This window comes from Lepidochelys kempii, chromosome 1, assembly GCF_965140285.1.
Source record: "Lepidochelys kempii isolate rLepKem1 chromosome 1, rLepKem1.hap1, whole genome shotgun sequence".
Classification (NCBI taxonomy): domain Eukaryota; kingdom Metazoa; phylum Chordata; order Testudines; family Cheloniidae; genus Lepidochelys; species Lepidochelys kempii.
The window spans coordinates 271590707-271609953 of NC_136380.1; the positions used below are offsets into that span (position 1 = coordinate 271590707).

General features: G+C 46.6%; 1 long non-coding RNA gene across 1 annotated transcript in view; it reads left to right on the forward strand.

Moving 5' to 3' along the window:
• The first annotated feature begins 1537 nt into the window (after nucleotides 1-1537).
• The window catches only part of LOC140906662 (uncharacterized), a 50852-nt gene continuing 33142 nt past the window's right edge, over nucleotides 1538-19247 (forward strand). The window contains exon 1 of the long non-coding RNA XR_012157194.1: nucleotides 1538-1626. This is a non-coding gene — a long non-coding RNA (uncharacterized LOC140906662). The remainder of the gene's footprint in view (nucleotides 1627-19247) is intronic.

Consider the following 19247-nt stretch of genomic DNA (forward strand, 5'->3'; position numbering starts at 1 on the left):
TAAAGCCAAGTCTGAAGAAGAGGAAAAGTCACCATAACAAGGTTTACTGCCAGACTCTTCCTCTCCTCTCGTGATGGATTTTGAAATTCCACTTTGTCCTACTTTTCTGATAGTCTGGAGGTATGATACATGGCTTCACTATCATCCAGCTCTTCAAAGGCGTATCTGTCCCATTATCAGGGGAAAAACCCCAACCCAAACCATATCACAACATACTGACTTTTGCTAGTGGGATTTAAGGGCATGGTGCCCTTTGCAAAGGGCAAGTTCTTATTGTTTCTCTGAATGCAAAACTGTCAGGGACTGCAGGAAGTCACGCAACAGTGACAAATTTCAAATGACGTTATTTAAACAACGAATAACATTGAGCTGTACCATATGTTCACAGGGCCCAGTCCTGCTCCAGTAGTACTTCAGAGGAGACACACTAGGCCTACAATGCTGTAAATATCAAAAGCAGACTTTTTCATGTAGCATGCTAAATAGCAGGGCTTCAAAAGCTCACTTGTGGAACCCACAGAAGGTTTCAGTTCCTCCAAGCTGTATTCTTTCCCTTCTCCCTAGATGTACTATGTTAAAAGAATATTCTGGCATGACACTAGAAAAATATCCCCAAACCCTGCAATACCATTATTGACAGCTAGTGTGCTTGGGGCTCATAGTGTAAAGTATTACTGTGTATTTTATAAGAGCAAGGAATTTTACATTCGCTCCAGTGAAATTGGCTGTGTATCAGAACCAACACAGATGTTTACGCTAGAGCGAATCCTGCAAGACAAGAAGCATGTAGCTGCAACAGAGTACAGCTTATGGCCTGCAATAGTTCCAGTGACCCAGTGTGTATTCCTGCAGTTCATAAACTCCCTGGCTTACAACCCTCCCACTCCTCCAGTTTACCAACAACTTTCCCTATTCATTCAAGCTCAGCTGCTCAGTTCACCATGTACATCCATTCCATACAATGTTTCTGCTGCATTATGTGCTTTCTGGGGTCCCTCTGCTGCCCAAGATTTCACACAAACCAATTAACAGACACAATAGCTAATCTCCCTGCAAAGCACCAAGAATGCAGCAGTGTTCTGTGGAAAGCCCCTTACTTTCCCAATCCGTGAAAGTCAGTCATCACATGCACAGGCTTCTTGTACTACAACATGAGTCATCACTGGGAGTTTTCTATCATAAACATCAGAGCAGTGGAAATAAGGGGATTTTCCTCTCCTCCAGCACACTGTGTAGTAAAGTAATGGAAATATGTTACTCTTACAGGAACTATAGTATTTAACTTATTTGCTTAAATGAACCTGGAACCTGACTTAAGGGGGAGTCCTTGTTGATCTCAAGGAATCAGTTAATATGTAGCGTCTGAGGAGAAGGAAAGAGTGACTTCCTTGTCAAACGTTAACCACCCAGGTTGTGATCCTAGTTAAGCAGAACTGAATCTTATCTTATAAATACTGCAATGTCTAGAATTGCAGTAACTGAACTCTGAAAGAAGGTTCATAATCATTTGCAACAATAAACAGTTACCAGAAAGCAAAGAACCCAGGGGAAGGAATATATTTCTTCTCCAGTTGCACAAAAGCTTCAACATATGAGGTGCCAGACAAAAACTGCAATACGTTGGAGGTAAGGAACATAGAATGTGTCAACACTTTAGGGCAAACTAGAGAAGAAACATCTTTCATCAGAAATTGCATATTTGTCTGACTTGAAATGTTTTGCAGAGCTGGCACAATTTTTAAGAATTTCCTCTGGAAACCAGGCAGGATTCCGTCAGTATTCTGCCCGCCAGACAGATTTTCATAGGAAACTTGCTTGGTTTCCTGCCAGCTTGTCTGCCTCGTTCTTTGGCAGCCCACCTGGCAGGTTGCTGGGGAGCCTGGGTCACATCTCAATTCTGTCTTGTGGAGCATTTTGAAATTTTTTTGCGGGGGTTCCCAAACTGGAATGAAACCAAATTTTCAAATATCAGAATCTTCTGTGAAACAGAATTACTTTTCTCTGCACAGCTGTAGTAAACTGCACTGCAGGGATATTATAATTATCCCTAAACCAATCATCATAAACCGAGAAAATTTAGAATTAATTTCAGATTGGAAAGAAATCCAAATAGGTGAAACTATGGAAATGAACTCTAGGGCACCTGAGCAACCTTAACTCTGCCCTGTGGTGACACCATTCAGCTGGCTGAAAATTGGAATTTTCTTCCCATGGGAAAATCTGAGGTTTGGTTTCATCTCAGTTTGGGATGAAAAGGTAATCATTATTTCAAAATATTTTGTTTCAATCATATGAAAATATTTCATTATAATAAACATTGAAATGTTTCTACTATCATATAGCCTAGTGGGTAGAGTACTGGGCTGAAACTCTGGGTTCTGTTCCTGGCTCTGCCACTGGCCTGCTGACCTTGGGTAAGTCACTTTACCTCGCTGTGCCTCCATTTCCCCATATGTAAAATGGGGATAACATCCTGACTTCCTTTTGTAAATCACTGCTCTCTAAGGAGAAAAAGTGCTATATAAGAGCTAGCTATTGTTTTATTAATAATTATGAGTGACACTTTAGTGTGTGTGGCCCTAGATTAGTCTAAATTGATTCTAAAAGACACTCATAAAATTTACAAAAATCCCTCATGTTATAACAGAGTGGTTTGGGTGTCTTCAATTATCTCCATACCTTACCATGTGTGGATTTCTTTTAAGTTACGCCTTCGTTCTGAATTTCCTAGGTTTATAATACTTGTTTGGGAGATAATTACAACATCTGTGATGTAGTTTACCCTAAAATTACTGTTATGGACTCTCAACCTTAACTCTGTTTTTGTCTGGAAATATATATTTAGCAAAAGAGAAACAGAGAAATGCGTGTAAAAATACACACATCCTCAATCTTCAAATATGCATAAAAAGGCACATCCCAGAGGTTATATTTGAAATTCTGGTTTGTGTGTCGAACAGCTATCATTTTAATGACCATCCTGAATGTAGTACTTGACAACCCCAGGCATCCACAACCTCTGTTTATCCATATCTTCCTCCTCAGAAACATTCAATCCTTTTATCTTCAAACCTGAACAAATCCCAATTGGCACAAGCCTGTGCTATATATGGTAAATATTGTATCTGGAACTTATGGCAAAATCAGCGTAAACCATTTGATGCAAGTGTTACCCATTAATACCTCTAGAACAACTTCCCCTCTGACAATAGTCTACAAATAACTGAAGGGTGTTAAACTCCAAAGGTGGACAGTAGTGCGTTAGGATGTCGTATGCAGGACTGTCTGAGAGGAAGGAGGCAAATTTATAGGGACAATTTTGGCTGAAACCCTTCCCAATGCTGTGATGCATGAGGTTGTGTACGAGTCTTCCTGAGAAAGTGTGGTGAAGCAGAGAAACTGTCCACCAGCACAGAAGGGGTGAGAGAGCCTTTGGGCCAGTTAGCCCTGTCCTGTTGTACCTGCAGCCAATGCCAGGCCTGGAGGGGAGAGGAAAGGAGGGAGCCTGCCTCAGTTTGGGGCTGACTGGTGAAAAGGCAAGAGCTAGCTGATCGCTAGCCTGCCAGTCGAGGCAGCCACCAGGAAGTAAGCCCCATCTTCCTGGCCAAAAGAGACAGTATGTAAGGGAGAAAGAGAAATTGCTCATACAATAGAGGGCTCTGCTTCTCGTCAAAAATACTTTCTAGTGTAGCACGCTTTTTCTATAATAGCTGACAGGAGCACCCGGCCTAAGAGGAACCCAGGTGCCTGAAGCTTGGAGACCTTGTCGGGGTCTTGACCCTGCCAAATTTATGGCTGCCACATGTGGAGGAACCTGGGACTGCAGCAGGATGCCACCTAGGGTCCACTAGGGAGCACTACTAGAGACAAGTCACCACAGGAACTTGGACTTTTGGGGCCATGCCCCAAACTGAAAGGGCAATAGTTGGAAGTAGCCCGGGGCAGTGGACACAGACTCCCCTACTCAGGGGTTGACTTACACAGAGCCTTGGGCTGGGACCTGGTGGAGGGGAGGGCCTGGGTTCCCCTATGGCTCCTGTCTTAAAGACTGAGGAACCTTGACCACAGAAGCAGGAGGCAGGAACACTCCAACAACTAGTGATGTGAGGCTTTGATAACTTGACAAAACACTAGCTAATGCGCTGTGGGGAATAATCTTGCATTAGCAAGCATGTAGAGGAAAAGCACTTCTTGACTTTCTACCTCTTTCCTGCTGTGTGAAAACAGGGGGGTGGGGGGGGGATTAAAAAAGAGAGGTGAAGCAGGCAATATGAGAACATGTTCTTTCCTGATACTGCCATTAATTCCTAGTTCAGGAAGACAGCAAGTCTGCAAGAACAACCTTTCTAGTTCTATGTGACCCAGGGACCCCTTGGTGCCAACTGGCAGACATCTCCTAGTTCAGACATCTGCATAATAGTTCACTAAAGGGTGGCATGTGAGGTCTGTACCAAGAGCCATAGCCCATTGGTCATTATAATCACTGTGAAACATATGTAGGGATAATATTTAAGTAGTTATGTATCTACATCTCTTGGTGACATGCCTTTATCTTGGAGAGGTTCCTTTCAGGCAGGAGGTAACTGACACGTATCTCCCTGTCTGGCCATCTGTGTCTGGTATATTACATGCCTAGATGCATATTGAGTTAGGTGCCAGTTGAGAGACTGTGAAATCTACAAGAGAGGAAATCTGCAGGAAGAAACAAACAGCAGGGGGATTTTCTGTTTAGGAATAAACGCACAGAATTGGTCTGGTATATCTTGGAGTGCAAAGGGACACACTGAATCCTTCACCCAGGAGGCAAACTGACTGCATGTCTGCATCATGAAAGGAGGGTCAAAGCTAGCTTGTCCGTAAAGCACTACACAGATTCTGAGTTATCAGTCCTTTATTGGACATGAGAATATCCTGTTAATTAAGTCTAGGTTGTAGAAAGCATGTTATGATTTTATCTTATATGTAACCATTTGCTATTACCAGCAGGAGAGTGGGCCAGGGGCTGGATGCTCCAGGGAGATGCTTGGAGGGCTTGTGGGCTGGGGTGTGCCAATTGCTAATCTGTAGAGTGACAGCAGGGCCAGCAAGGCCTAGAGGAGAGTGCTTGTGTTGCCTGTGACCGGTGGAGTTGGGGAACTGAACCATGGCAGGCACAGACAAGAGTTCCTTATGCTAAGGGCAGGTAGTAGTGAGGAAGCATCACATGATATTGATGAAAAGCAGAAGTGTGTTCTCTTTCTTTCTCTCTTTTAAAGAAATCTCCAAGTTTCATATTAGATTCAAGGGTTGTGTAAAGATCCTGTCTGTTTTCTTACTTTAGGCAAAACACTTTGGATATCCCTAATTGTTACTTGAATTTCTCAGTAGTTATTGGGTAAATGACACTGCATTGTGCTCCATTAAAGCAAATTAAATCAGTGGAAATATGTACTCTGGAAAGTTGGCAAACAGATCTCCTGAGTTTTAGTAATAATCTTTTGACAGATTTCTAATGTGTTATTTGTTGAGCAGTTCTTTATTGTAACAATCCACTGTCAGGCTGAGGCCTCATATCAGGCATAATTCTGGGGATCAAGGACTACATGTTGTTGCAAGAGAAATTACTCTTGAATGAATTTTTGCCACTGAGGATGGCTCAATCTCATCACTTCATATTATTTTCCTATTTCTTTTACTTCCTTTTCTATGGTAACCTGATTCTCATTTTCATCAGAATGAGTAAGGTGAAGAGCAGGGCACTCAGCTGAGAATCCTGGAAACTCAGATTACAAGATTTACAAAATACATCAAGCCTGAATCTACTTAGTGAAATCTACAGCAGTATGGCTATAACCCCCGTCAGTGTGATCAGACACTTGGGAGTAAGAACTGGATGAAACTTTTTGTTGTTGTTGCAAAAGTTTTTGTCGTGAAACTCAATTATTTGGTAATTTGACAATCAACTTTCCCTCCCACTGAGTAAGCATAAAAATAGAACTGCTAACCTGTATCTAACTTTTCCAATTAACCACCTCACTTTGGTGTTATTTTTTTGTGATCTTATATGGCAATTTTGAAGCATGTGTTGCAAAACTTAGATGCATATTTGCTTGCCTGCTAATGGAAAACCCCTGAGAAATGGCAATGGGCAAAATGGTTGTTTTCCCCAAGTTTTTCTCCTGGAATGGACACAAACGGAAGAAGAAAAGGAATAGTTGTGGCACCTTAAAGACTAACCAATATATTTGAGCATAAGCTTTCGTGAGCTACAGCTCACTTCATCGGATACATACTGTGGAAAGTGTAGAAGATCTTATTATATACACACAAAGCATGAAAAAATACCTCCTCCCACTCCACTCTCCTGCTGGTAATAGCTTATCTAAAGTGATCACTCTCCTTACATTGTGTATGATAATCAAGGTGGGCCATTTCCAGCACAAATCCAGGGTTTAACAAGAACGTCTGGGGGGCGGGGGTGTAGGAAAAAACAAGGGGAAATAGGCTACCTTGCATAATGACTAAGCCACTCCCAGTCTCTATTCAAGCCTAAGTTAACTGTATCCAATTTGCAAATGAATTCCAATTCAGCAGTTTCTCGCTGGAGTCTGGATTTGAAGTTTTTTTGTTGTAAAATAGCGACTTTCGTGTCTGTAATCGCGTGACCAGAGAGATTGAAGTGTTCTCCGACTGGTTTATGAATGTTATAATTCTTGACATCTGATTTGTGTCCATTTACTCTTTTACGTAGAGACTGTCCAGTTTGACCAATGTACATGGCAGAGGGGCATTGCTGGCACATGATGACATATATCACATTGGTGGATGTGCAGGTGAACGAGCCTCTGATAGTGTGGCTGATGTTATTAGGCCCTGTGATGGTGTCCCCTGAATAGATATGTGGGCACAGTTGGCAACGGGCTTTGTTGCAAGGATAGGTTCCTGGGTTAGTGGTTCTGTTGTGTGGTATGTGGTTGCTGGTGAGTATTTGCTTCAGGTTGGGGGGCTGTCTATAGGCAAGGACTGGCCTGTCTCCCAAGATTTGTGAGAGGGTTGGGTCATCCTTCAGGATAGGTTGTAGATCCTTAATAATGCGTTGGAGGGGTTTTAGTTGGGGGCTGAAGGTGACGGCTAGTGGCGTTCTGTTATTTTCTTTGTTAGGCCTGTCCTGTAGTAGGTGACTTCTGGGAACTCTTCTGGCTCTATCAATCTGTTAAATCATAGCAGCACTGCTATGGGTACCCGCATGGCCCCACAGTATACCAACATTTTTATGGCTGATTTAGAACAACGCTTCCTCAGCTCTCGTCCCCTAACGCCCCTATTCTACTTGCGCTACATTGATGACATCTTCATCATCTGGTCCCATGGAAAAGAAGCCCTTGAGGAATTCCACCATGATTTCAACAATTTCCATCCCGCCATCAACCTCAGCCTGGTCCAGTCCACACAAGAGATCCACTTCCTGGACACTACAGTGCTAATAAACAATGGTCACATAAACACCACCCTATACCGGAAACCCACTGACCGCTATTCCTACCTACATGCCTCCAGCTTTCACCCTGACCACACCACACGATCCATTGTCTACAGCCAAGCTCTGCGATACAACCACATTTGCTCCAACCCCTCAGACAGAGACAGACACCTACAAGATCTCTATCAAGCATTCTTACAACTACAATACCCACCTGCGGAAGTGAAGAAACAGATTGATAGAGCCAGAAGAGTTCCCAGAAGATAAGCTTTATCCACTTTAGATAAGCTATTACCAGCAGAAGAGTGGGGTGGGAGGAGGTATTTTGTCATGCTTTGTGTGTATATAATAAGATCTTCTACACTTTCCACAGTATGCATCCGATGAAGTACGCTGTTGCTCACAAAAGCTTATGCTCAAATAAATTGGTTAGTCTCTAAGGTGCCACAAGTACTCCTTTTCTTTTTGCGAATACAGACTAACACGGCTGTTACTCTGAAACGGAAGAAGGACTGTCATTTAAACAAAGCTAATGAGGCTTTGTCAGGGAATGAAACTGACTGATAACAAGTGTCGTTAAAAAAATCCCTGTTCTCTTCTGGATCAAGAACACACATGCTGAAAAAAAGTAATCTCTGTTTGCTGCTATACTGACTTGTCTTTTGCCTGCCTTTCTCCACTGGCCAGGCACACACGCACACACTAGTATATTTTGTGAATATTTAAAGGCCATTTTTATTTACAGTATGATACTCCAACATCATATCTTCTTGTTACTGGGTATTGGTTTTCTGGCGTACACTAGTTTAAATCCTAGGGCTACAATTTTCTTTTAAATCTAATTTAGTATTTTATTTTTTCACTTGATGCTGGAGCTGATGGGATGTTGGGTGACTGGATGATAGGGAAAACCCCAGATTGATACAACTTCAAGCCCAGCGTGCAATCAGTCCCCATTGATAGCTTCTATGCTGGGATTTCTTTGCTAGAAGAGGCAAATTTTACTTCCCAAGAAAAGAATATGTGCAAGCTAATTGTGTGTGACTGAGATCCTTGAAATGGGTTTGCAGACAAAGAATAATCATTTAGAGAAAATAACCAAAAAGGCAGAGGTCCTGATTTTCCTCTTACTAGGGTGACCAGATGTCCCGATTTTTGGAGCTTTTTCTTACATAGGCACCTATTACCCCCCACCCCCGTCCCAATTTTTATACTTGCCATCTGGTCACCCTACCTCTTACTTACATCAGGGTAACTCCCTGGACTCCTGATTTTCACTAGGATTGGTGAGAGGAGAATCAACTTCAGAATGGTCAGAGAATGTATTCAAAGACTAGCTGTTGTAGTTTTCTCTTGGTCCTCTGGGCATTTTGTTTCAGTTTTTTTGATACTGAGGCGTAACAATAGCATAGTACACAAAAGAATCTATTATTATTTATTATTTTATTATTCAGAGATGTATTATTGTTAGTCTCTGTCACTTGTTCCTTAGCAACTAATAGCCTTAAAAGTTAAGTATAGCCCTCTGCTAGCTAATACAGAAAGAAGCCAATATTTTTGACTGGAAGCAGAACATTCTATTGTATGAACAATTATCCTTTCCCCCCTTACATATTGTCTCTTTCTTTATGTAATAGAAAACAACTGACTGATTCCTTCAACCCAGTATATTGGCCAAAGTGCTACTACCTTTCCAGTAAATTCTATGATCTTCATAGAAAGAAGCTAAACACGAGTCATTTCACACTCCGCAGGCTCTTTATCCAGATAGCATGAAAGTTCAGTCATGCAAGCAAACCTTTATCTTTCCGTTAAGTTAAGTGGTGTATCTCGTTGTGAGGATATATTTGGTGCAATACTTGATTGTACACTGCTAAGCAGCGCAGTGACGTGCTTCTAAAGTGTGGCCCATCCACATGCAGTCTATCTAGCAGATGCTATGCCAATGAACTGGGATAAGTATGGTTTATAATCAGGTCAGGTTTGGAAGTCTACAGTTCCATGATAAATGAGATACATTTACTTCACTAATGCCAATTACTTCAACTCGATTTCAATCATGTTGTTTGTTAATTCTTTTACTTCCTTATTCCTCAAGTACCCATTCTTGCTCCAGCCTTTATGAGCTGAACATTTAATCCAGTTATAAACACAGAGAGCAAATAACTATCTTTGGATCTTCTTGTATTCTCAAAACATCTTATTCATTGTTGGCAAGTTTCTCAATGTTATAAAGACTGAGGCAAAGCTAGTGGTTAGAATTAATAAAATAGAATTCTCCTAATCCTTAACTTGTGATCTGGCAAGTGGGCCCTAGGAAAAACTGGGTTTTCAAGCTATAACAAACAGAATAATTCACAAATAGCTGCAAGGTGTATTTGTACAATCATTCTCTTTCTTTTATGCTCTACACTCTCTGGGATTTCACAGGGTTTTAACCCAAATACTGCCTTTTAATTTGGACAATTTGAATCCATCTGGGTAAGACTTTTACACAACTAGAGCAAGTTAGTTCAAGAAGGCGATGAAGCTCACCTTCTTTATACTTGGACATGGCTGACATCACAGAGCGTACTTTATACAGATGCCTTTTTGTCTCCCGTTAGGCTGATCTGCTTTTGGCGATCAGTTCCTTTAGCTAAAAGTATTTGCACTACAGCCCTTTACCCTGCTGGCAGAATTCAGAAATATGGCTAATATAGACAATCAAGGCTAATCCATTTTTCCCCCTCCCTTCTTGTTTTCTTTTAACATCTTCATCTAAACTAATAACACAACTCCAGGATAGGATCCCATTGCCTATAAAGCTCTCAAGATTGAATTATTGATAGCTATAGATTTCATGGGGGCTATATTGCAATACCATCCGTTTATAATAGACACCGAGCAGTAATGGAAAACCCTTAACAAACATAGTTAATGTCCCATAAGACCCATATTTGATTCTTTCTCTCCTCTCTTTTCATTGATTTTAACCTAGAGAATCTTTGCCAGTGACTAACGTTTGCTGGAAGGTTACTGCTCTTGCTAGTGTTCTGTAGAGCAAAGGCTACTGAAGAGAATTAACTAGATTAGAAATAAAATAAAGGAGATGTTACAGAAGTTTAAAAATAAATGTCCAGAAGCTGTTGGAAGATGAGAGATCTTGTGCATAGTTACAAGTCTTACAGCTGACCTCTGCAGTCTTCACTACTTGTTATTGGTCTCTAACCCTAACCTTTTCTTGTGAGGGTACAGGCCAAACTAAATGTCAACTTCCTCTTTTTGTTTCCTAGGGAATTCCCCTCCCATGTGAAGTTTGAACGGAGACTTTAACTGCTCAGAGATATGGATGAGTAATAGAAAGCTTTGAAAGCTGGAATTTTCCCCCTTTCACTTCCCACTCTCCATAAGAATCAGATAATTTTCACCTTTAGAAAATGACTTATCATAATATGTCCCATTCTGGGAAACTGAGGGGTGCTGATAAAACTCAGCAGCACCACACAGCATCAGGGCATATATGTTCACAATATAGTCTTATCACTTTGCCCATCAAAGATCTACAGTTACCTTCTGCAGCAAAACGTGGCAACTGTCTAAAGGTATGCCTACACTGCACATTATGGCCAGGATCTGACTCAGGTTTGAGCTGAAGCTCACCTTTTGTCTACACACAAATCAGTTTGACTCAGGCCCTAGAACCCTGCTGGGCTTGGGGGTCAGAGCTGAGTCCCTCTGCAACTCAAGTCCAAGCCCTGTCATTTTGCAGTGTCAACACCGCTCAAGCCACAGACCCAAGTCAGAATGTCTGTGTAGTTCACTATGTATGCCTTAGCGTGATTGTGAGATCTAAGTCCAGCAATTGTAAACCCAGGTTTACAATGCAGTCTGGAGGCTCAAGCGTGCACTTTGAAACAGAGTCTACAAGCCCGGGTCCCACAGACCAAGGTTTACAATGCAGTGTAGACATACCTGTAAGAGCTTACAGCAATACTGTATAATACGTTTGGATGGAAAGTGGAGAATACTACCATGTGCAATTGAAGTAGGGGAACTTCTGATATTCAGAATGTAACTACCCAAACTGAACTTGGTGTGCACATTGGGGTTAACGTCACAGCTCTTGCAAAAAGTGCCAGGAGAATTTCTGAACGTCAGTAGCTAAAATCCTAGTTCTACATGTGGTATCAAATTTACTAGTCATCATCTCTGGCCTGTATGCAGATTAATAAAGGCCAGCTGGGACTGATTTGATCAATTAGTCTGACCTCCTGCATAACACAGGTCATAGAACTTCTCCATTTGAACTCGAGCCTCTGTTTTTGAAAAACATTAAATCTTGAATTTAAAATTGGCAGCGATGGAGAATTCACCACAACCCCTGGTAAAGCATTCCAGTGGTTAATTACCCTCAGTGTTAATGTCACACTGGAATTAAATTGTACATCCGCTTCCAGCCATAGGATCGTGTCATATCTGCTAGACTGGAGAGCCCATTATCAAATGTTTGTTCCCCATGTAGGTACTTATAGACTGTGGTCAAGTCACCCCTAAACCTTCTCTTTGTTAAGCTATATAGACTGAGCTCCTTGAGTCAATTGCTATAAGGCATGTTTTCCAATCTTTTAATCATTCTCTTGACGCGTCTGTGAACCCTCTCCAATTTATCAACATTCTTCTTGAATTGTGGATGCCAGAATGGATGTAGTGTTCCAGCAGTGGTCACACCAGTGCCAAATACAGAGGTAAGATAATCTCTTTACTCCTACTCAATATTTCTCTGTTTATGCATCCACGGATCACATTAGATCTTTTGGCTACAGCACCACCCGGGGAGCTCATATTCAGCTGATTATCCACCATGACCCTCAAAACTTTTTCAGTTACTGCTTCCCAGGATAAAATCCCCAATCCTGTATATATAGCCTGCATACTTTTTTCCTAGATGTATGACCTTACATTTGGCCATATTAAAATTCATATTGTTTCCTTGTGTCCAGTTTACTGAGCAATCCAGATCTCTCTGTACCAGTGACCTGTCCTCTTCATCATTTACCACTCCCCCAGTCTTTGTGTCGTCTGCAAACTTTATCAGTGATGATATTATGTTTTCTTCCTTGTCACATAGTGTACGGCCAAGAACTGATCCCTAGGGAAGCCATTAAAAATACACCCGCTAGATGATGATTCCCCATTTACAGTTACCATTTGAAACCTATATGGTATCTAACAAGAAGAGATAATTATATTCTCCTGCCGGCTTCCTCTGATTCTCTGCAGATTCTCTGCAGGGAGAAAGGGTCACATGTGTTGAGTGGTGCATTGTGTGTTGCATCATTGGTCCTCAAAGTAAATAATTTGATGCTCATTTCAAAGTGAGGGCTTTGACAAATCCCTTTCAGAGCCCAATGTGTGAGGACACTCACTTACGGATACTGAAGAGTTAAAAAGAATAGGATGATTACTTGTAAAGTGAAATCCATCATAGGAAAACACTATACCAAGGTCCTTGTTTCAGCATGCAGGGATGCAAAATACGTAGATTGGGCAGAATTCAATTTTATTTTTTTTATAATCTTGAAGAATAGTATCACTGTTTATTTGTAAGCCTTCTAAATTGTTTAATCATTTAGAATTTTCACAGTTGCGGGATGTTGTGGGGAGGTCAGACAACAATTATTAATGATAGTAGACATTCTGATTCAAAACATTAAATCTTTAAAACTTAAAACATCACATGTCAAAATATACAAAGTAAATATTCTTAAATCAAACTTGAACAAGTTCCCAACCAGCATTGTTCTTACTTTGCCTGCCCGCAAATTTTGATTATTTTTGAGGGAGATATTTTTGTTGGTTGTGTGTGTACAGAGCAGTCAATGTTCACTGACATTTACTGAAAAAAACCTAATCTTCACAAGCTTAAAAATATGCCAAAAAAAGAGGACAGGGAGAAGATGGGATCGTGGTCCCACCAGGACCAGCTCTAGGCAAAGCAAGCAGGTGCTTAGGGCGGCACAATTCCAGGGGCGGCATTCCGGCCACTCCCCCACCCCCCTTTTTTTTTTTTTTTGGCTCGGCCAGTTGCACTCTCAGAGCTTGGGGCAGCTAATTGTTTGCTTGGGGTGGCAAAAAACCTAGAGCCGGCCCTGGGTCCTACCCACCTCTGTAATAGGTTGTGGAGTGGGGCCAACACACAGGGACAAACAACTGCTTCATCCATTAGGAAGAATAAACCAGATTGTAGAACCCTTCTTTCAAAGAGCAGCATGGGGAAAGACTGCCTGCCTCAGGCACAATCTCTCTGGTCTTCCCTCTGGGATGACGCTGCTCTGTGCTGTGTCCTGCACAAGCCTGTGACCTGACTGCTATAATCCATCCCTCAGCATTCAACTTAAGAGGACAAAGAAAAAGGGAAAAACGAAGAAGAACGCCACTCTGCTCATGCTTGAATATTGTGGGCTGTGTTTTCTCTGCTTGATGCACATGTTTTTTCTATCCCTACTGCAAGTGTAAGTTTGGCACAGGCAGTATGGAGACCAGGTGCATTTGCTCTATGGGAGCCTTGTGCTAGCCAAAAATATTGAAAGAGAGATTTGCTTCTGTCATTGTGGCTGTGATTGAGTCAGTCAATAGTGCTTTTATCTCCATAAAGGAGCTATCATTAAAACAATGAATTAATCCTAACCCAGGCATGGGGTCAAGAAGGCTAATCTTTCAATGTCAAACGTAACATGTTTTTGCCGTTTATATACTGTGACAAAGTTCCTGCTCTACCTTGGTGGGTCTTGGGCTTATTGGCAGATTTGCTCGCCTTGGAGCTTCACGGCAGCCCTCAGCTTGGCCATTTTTCTGAATTCACAGTCCAGGTTGACTCCTCCTGTGTCTGACCAGGAGTTAGGAGGATTTGGGGTGAACCCGGGCCCGCCCTCTACTCCGGGTTCCAGCCCAGGGCCCTGTGGAATGCAGCTGTCTAGAGTGCCTCCTGGAACAGCTGTGTGACAGCTACAACTCCCTGGGCTACTTCCCCATGGCCTCCTCCCAACACCTTCTTTATCCTCACCATAGGACCTTCCTCCTGGTGTCTGATAATGCTTGTACACCTCAGTCCTCCAACTGTCCACGTTCTCACTCTCAGCTCCTAGTGCCTCTTGCTCCCAGCTCCTCACATGCACACCACAAACTGAAGTGAGCTTCTTTTTAAACCCAGGTGCCCTGATTAGCCTGCCTTAATTGATTCTAGCAGCTTCCTGATTGGCTGCAGGTATTCTAATCAGCCTGTCTTAATTGCCTCCAGAAGGTTCCTGATTGTTCTGAAATCTTCCCTGTTACCTTACCCAGGGAAAAGGGACCTACTTAGCCTGCTCTCCTACTGCTGCCCTCTGGCCTGGGCTTTCCTTGCTTTTTGCCCCTGCTTTTGGCTTCGCCCCCAACGGGGCCAAACGCTCTCCCCCTTTCTTTTCTTTTTGTTGTTTTTTTTTCTTTCTCTGCTGTTGCTAGAGTGCTGGCCGGCTGCCCGCTGGCTGTTAGCCCCCCGCCCACCCGCCCTCGGAAGCTGCTGCCGCTCCAGCTGAAACCCCCCCCCCCCCCCGAGAGAGGGGGGGCCTGCTGACCCACTCCTCAGAGGAGGGGAGTGGAAGGACCCAGCCCACAGACCCAGCCGCTTGCTGTTTGTCTGCGGACCCATCTCCTGCTAAGAGAATTTCTTATCATCTGCTCCCGCATCCCTGGAATGTGAAAAAGAAAGCTCGGAACAGACAGAGAAACAGCTGTCTACCGGAGGAACACCGCCCGGGGAATCTACAGATCGCCATGGAGGGGGCCCAAGACTGAGTAACTTTTGAACTGTGCTCTCGTGTGGGGGGAGGCCTTGACTGTGTCGTGACTGTGTTTGTAGGGACACAGGGGGTGCGGAATGGAGCTGTCCCCCGATCCATCTGTGTCCCATCCCCCCCACACTACTATCCTCATCGCTGCCCCCTCCATCGTCATTGCTGGCTGTTTAACATCTGCCTCTGGACTTAGCTGCTCACCCTGATTCCACCATGTGGGCCAGAAGCACCAGCCAACCAAACAGGACTCTCTGGACAAGCGTACGGTGGTTCATGTGCCCCCCCCGAACTGCCTATCCCACAGTCTGTGCCTTTTTACCTGATCCCAACTCCAGTTAACCACCTGCCACTGCCCCCGCTGGGGCATTGGCAATGGAGGGCACGGGGTGACCTCCGCCGCTGCCATGCCCACCGCCTCCCCAGACTCTAGGGGAGCCCCCCCCAGCTGGCGGGAAAAGCCAGGGCAAGAAGAAGGGGAAGGGCCCCACTAAAACCATGAGGCCCTCCATGGCAGGGGCCACCCCCACTGCTGCGGCCCCGCCACCAACCACGGCATCCTCCCCGCTGCCCCCTCCACCAGCTCTGTGGGTGTCCCTCCCTCACCCCCCAGGATGTATGCCTGGGCAGCAACAGCCCCCCCACCTGCTGCCTCGTCATCTCTCCCGCCCACCGCCTCCACCACCATCAACAGCAGCCGGGGCCCCTTCCCCACCATGACAAGGAAGCACGGTGTCCGATGCCTCCTGGTGCCCACCTCGCCTCACGTGGAGACCTACGTGCAGGCGTTGGCGAGGGTGGTGGGGCCCTCGGCCATTGTGGCGGCCTCCAAAATGTATGGGAAGGTTGTCTTCTTCTTAGCATCGGAGGCTGCCGCCCAGAAGGCAGTGGAGAGGGGCCTGGCGTGGGGGGGGTGTTTGTCCCCCTAGAGCCGCTAGAGGACCGGGGCGTCTGCCTGGTCCTGACCTCTGTCCCTCCTTTTCTCCCCAATGCTGCCCTGTTATCTGCCCTTTCCACCCTGGGGAAACCTGTTTCTGTTATCAGCCCTCTCCTGTTGGGCTGCAAGGACCCCACCCTCCATCACATCTTTTCCTTCCGCCGGCAAATGCAGCTTCTACGGCCATCGGCGGCGTGTGACGGAGAGGCGCTCGAGGGGTCCTTCCTAGGCCCCCACCAGGGGGCCCGTTACCGGGTGTATTTCTCCACGGGGGAAGCCCGGCGCTACCTCTGCTGGGCATCGGGGCATGTCCGGAGGGACTGCCCCTTAGCCCGGCAAGGAAGGGCACCTGGGACCCCCGAGACCTGGCAGGACATCGGCCCCGTCATTGCTGACGTCCCTGGCCCCCCGATACCCGAACCCACCCCTCCTCCTCTTTGGACCACCACTTCTCCCGCTCAGGCCCAAGGGGCACCTCCCCTACAACGCCCAGACAAGTGGGAGAGCCCCGCCCTCACTGCTGACAATCTGGCGGGGCCTATGGAGGAGGGTGTGGCAGAGATACCACCAGGCATGGGAGAGAGCCTGCCCAAGGGAGAATCCTCCCTCCCTTATGCCGCCCCACCGTCCCCCGCACCCCCAAGCCTCTGAGCCATCGCCTTTACCCCCTGATACGATCCCTGCTAACCAGCCCCCAGATGATGCCATGGAGGGCTGGGTCCTAGTCCAGGGGAAGCAAGGCAAGCAGAAGGCTCGAGCTCCGCCTCATCTAGCTGAGGCGGAGGCCCCCTGGAAGACCAGGAAGGGGGGCACCGATGCCGAACCTTCTGCTTTGCCCACGAGTGCGTCCCATCCACCGGGAAAGACGTGGTAACACCAGTGGGAGACCCTCCCCTCTGAGACCCTCGAGGAAGCCCCTTCTGTCCAGACACTACCCGAAGCCCCTGTGAACCCCGAGGCAACCGTCATGGTGGGTGCCAGCGGGGAGAACCCCAGGGTGATGGAAAGTGTCCTCTCCTCCATGTTCGAGGAGATCCCTAGATCTGACCCCAGTCACCCAGGGGGAGGATGACCTTTTGCCAGCAAACCTCGATTTGGGCAACCTCACTCCACCCCTCTTTTCCCCATGCTCCCTCCCGCTAACTGCCGTTTCTGCTCCCACCTCCAAGGAGCCCCACTGACGACCACTGAGCCTGCTCAGGTGACAGCCAGCGCCATGCGGCCAGGACACAAGCCACCAGGGACACCCCCCGTTGGTGCAGAGCAATCGACTTCCTTCCCGGGCGGGGGCCCAACAGAAGATAATTCACCTCCTGATGCTGTGGCTGCTAAATCCACCATAGAGCCCATGCCCGGTATTACTGAGATCTCCCTCCCCACCCCCTTAACCCTCGAGCCTGATCGGGAGGTGCCACCATCCAGCTGCTTGCCTCCCGAAACCCAGAACCTCGCCTCTGCCCCTGCCCCTGGCCCTACCCCTGTCCAGTCTACCTCCTGTGATGTTATTGCCGCCCCAAGGGCTGTCTCCTTCCCTTTTCCAACCGATGACCCCCAGGGAGCGGCCTTTGCATTCTCCTGCCCTGACCCATTAGGGGCTGCTATTTTCCCTCCACCGCCCCCTATCGCCCCAGGGCTTGAGGCGGGCCTAGAAGCTCCAGCCCATCAGCCACCCCGTCGGGGGGCCGCACCCTGCTTGCCTGTTTTAGTGGGCCACGGGGCTGCACCAAGGGCCCCGCCAGGGAACAACCGGGAAACTGTAACCCCACCCCCCCATGAGCTGCAAGGAGAGTTGCGGAAGTTTTTAGAGGATGTCCGTGGCTCCCGCAACAAGGTACAGCTTGCTCTCCAGCGATGGGGGGATTTTTTTCAAATCCTCCGGGCCACAAGGGCCCTCATGGGGGAAGGTAAAGGGATGGGGAAGCAGGATGCTGTTGCCTACTGGGGGGTCCGCGTCTTCCGTTACCAATTACTCACCTACGGGATAGGTCAAGGACTGTTGCGCGGCCCGCTGTGGGATGCAAGTGTCCCTGCCAGTGAGGATCCCCCCCGGCCCTCCCCAAGACACCTCTCACTATCACAACGTTGAACACCCAGGGCTGTAGGATGTCTCTCTGCAGGTCCCAGGTGCTCTCCTTCCTTCGGGAGGGAGGGTACTCTGTGATTTTCCTGCAGGAGACCCATACGGATCCGACTGCCGAAAATAGTTGGTGGCTGGACTGGGGGACAGGGTCTACTTTAGCCATTCCACGATTCGGCAGGCTGGAGAGGCGACTCTGTTCTCCCCCGACCTATGGCCCGAGGTGCTAGGGGTTGCCGAGGCCGTGCAGGGTCGCCTGCTGCATCTCCGGGTCTGTATGGAGGGGCTCGTGGTTAACCTCGTTAATGTCTATGCCCCGACATCGGGCCCGGAGTGGCTGCAATTCTATCAGCAGGTGTTCGCCTTCCTTGGCACCTTAGATTCTCACGAGTGCCTGGTCCTGGGAGGGGGTTTTAATACCACCCTCAAGAAGCGAGACCGCTTGGGGACCGAGCAGTGCCCAGCCACCGCGGACACCCTCTGGGAGATAGTTGAACATAACTCCCTAGTGGACATCTGGCGTGACCACCACCCGGATGACACTTCCATGTTCACCTTTGTCCGGGTGGAAGCCCATCGGTCGAGCCACTCCCGGTTGGACCACATTTATCTATCACGTTTCCATCTCTCACGAGCCCACTCCTCCAGCATTTGGCTGGCCCCATTTTCTGACCATCACCTAGCCACCGTGACAGCCTCCCTCTGTGCAGAGAGGCCGGGACCAGCCTATTGGCATTTTAACAACAGCCTGTTGGAGGATGAGGGCTTTGTGATGTCCTTCCGGGAATTCTGGCTGGCCTGGTGAGGGCAGCGGCGTGCCTTTCCCTCAATGCGGCGATGGTGGGACCTGGGGAAGGTGCACACCTGGCTTTTCTGCCGTGACTACACCCGGGGCACCAGCCGACGGAGAACTGCGGCGATAGAGCAGTTGGAACGGGAGGTCTTAGAGATGGAGAGGTGTCT